The following is a 1,728-nucleotide window of genomic DNA, read 5'->3' on the forward strand; positions in this document are numbered from 1 at the left end:
CACACATAACAGAAACTACAGAAGTCTTATGTCCTTTTTTTTTTCTTTGTTGCTACAGGAACGAAGATGGTTTCGAGAGAAAATAGATATGACTTGAGAAACCCACGTGATCTTTAAAAGGTGTATAAACTGTTAGCAGAACCTTTGATGAAGACAACGAATGTGATGATTCCGAGGATGATGATGTGTCAGACAAGATCGATGAACAAGAAACTGTTACTGACACAGAAGAAGACATTACTTCAATGTACGAAGAAAATGTGAGTAATAACATTCATGTTTTTGTTGGAAAAGATAATGTTACTAAATGGAAAAAAAACATGTCCTCCAAAAAGTATTCGTACTAGTGTGCCGTTGTGCACTTGTTGTGTGGGCATGCGCCCATTATTGCTTATATGTTGTTTAATTAAATGCAAACTGGGAGGCTACTTTTTTTTATATTTTTTTTTAATACCTAATTGTTTTTAACTTTTTGATTATTTGAAGTATAATGAAATAATTATTATTTTAAGTATCAATTTGTAAGAAATAATTGTTTTTGTATAAAAAAATTTTTTTGTTAAAATATATTTATGTCTTTGTTAAGCTTTGTGGATTTAAAAGAAAAACATATGGACTTCAAAAGACTTTAAACATCATAAATTAATTTTTCCTTTTGTTTATATTAATATTGTGGTTAAGATTTATTATTGAGTTATTGCACTTAAGTGCAGGAAAGTGTAACATTTTAAGTTTCTCATCTCTATGTATTGTCATATCTATGGTCATCTTCATATTGGAAAGGAAAAGGTAGTACTTTCCTTTCTGTTTTTGTCAGCCATAATGTAGACATCAAAAATTTTTTGTGCTCGTCACGTATCCATCGACATCCATGTCGAAAGTTGTGTATTTACTACCGCATTAGGTGAGTTTTACCGCCTTTTCCCCGGGAACCATTGTTTTATAATTATTTATGGGATAGTTTAATTTTTTGTTGTTAAAAAACTTGTTTAGCGGTCCGGGAGTTGGCGACCTCTCGCTGCCCCATGCCTGAGGTGTGATCCATAAGCTTCGCCCATAACATCTGGGCACCCCAGGGCTTGTCCCGTGGTTCTACGGCGATGGGAGCCGCCAACAAATATCCCAGGAAAGTTTTCGACGACTAAATCCTAAGCATGCAGCATGGGTAGTTAACCTGTTTCGGCCGCGCGTATCTTCTTGCAATCTCATCGAATATTTCATCAAACTACCCCTTTGGCTTCGAAATCATTTTATTATTAAACTATATTTTAATACTTTCTGTATCTTAAATTTACAATAATTTTTTGAAAATGTAACTAAGTAATAATAATTTTTTTTTGAAAGTGTAACTAAGTAATAATTTTTTTTGAATATGTAACTAAGCAATCATTTTGTGGGGCCCCATTTTTGTTTTGACTGTACGAATACTCAATTAAAACTCTTTATCGTGTTTTAAATAAATATGTTTTGTTATGGCTGACCCGATATCAGTGTGTATTTTATGTTGCATTTACCTAACCTTTTTTAATTAATTTCTTATCTATATAAATTCTTAACAGGTTATCAACTTTTGTTCGGTAGTTTTCCCAGTCGGCATATTTCCTCTCTACTCATTATTTATTCAATACAACTAAGTGCCGTGCCATTGAGCCTAAGGTCCTGGAGTCTTCCGTCGTGATTTGCCTTGGTGAGGTTTGGTAAACTGAGCCAAGAGTAGATAACGGCTCA

The 1,728-nt window shown here is 33.3% G+C and overlaps 1 long non-coding RNA gene across 1 annotated transcript; it reads left to right on the forward strand.

The window, feature by feature from the left end:
- The first annotated feature begins 350 nt into the window (after positions 1–350).
- LOC134527559 (uncharacterized) lies at positions 351–1,728 on the forward strand. Its single transcript, XR_010074214.1, has 2 exons — positions 351–904; positions 994–1,728. It is a non-coding gene; the product is annotated as an uncharacterized LOC134527559 (long non-coding RNA).

Source organism: Bacillus rossius, chromosome 1, assembly GCF_032445375.1.
Source record: "Bacillus rossius redtenbacheri isolate Brsri chromosome 1, Brsri_v3, whole genome shotgun sequence".
In the NCBI taxonomy this organism is placed as follows: Eukaryota; Metazoa; Arthropoda; class Insecta; order Phasmatodea; family Bacillidae; genus Bacillus; species Bacillus rossius.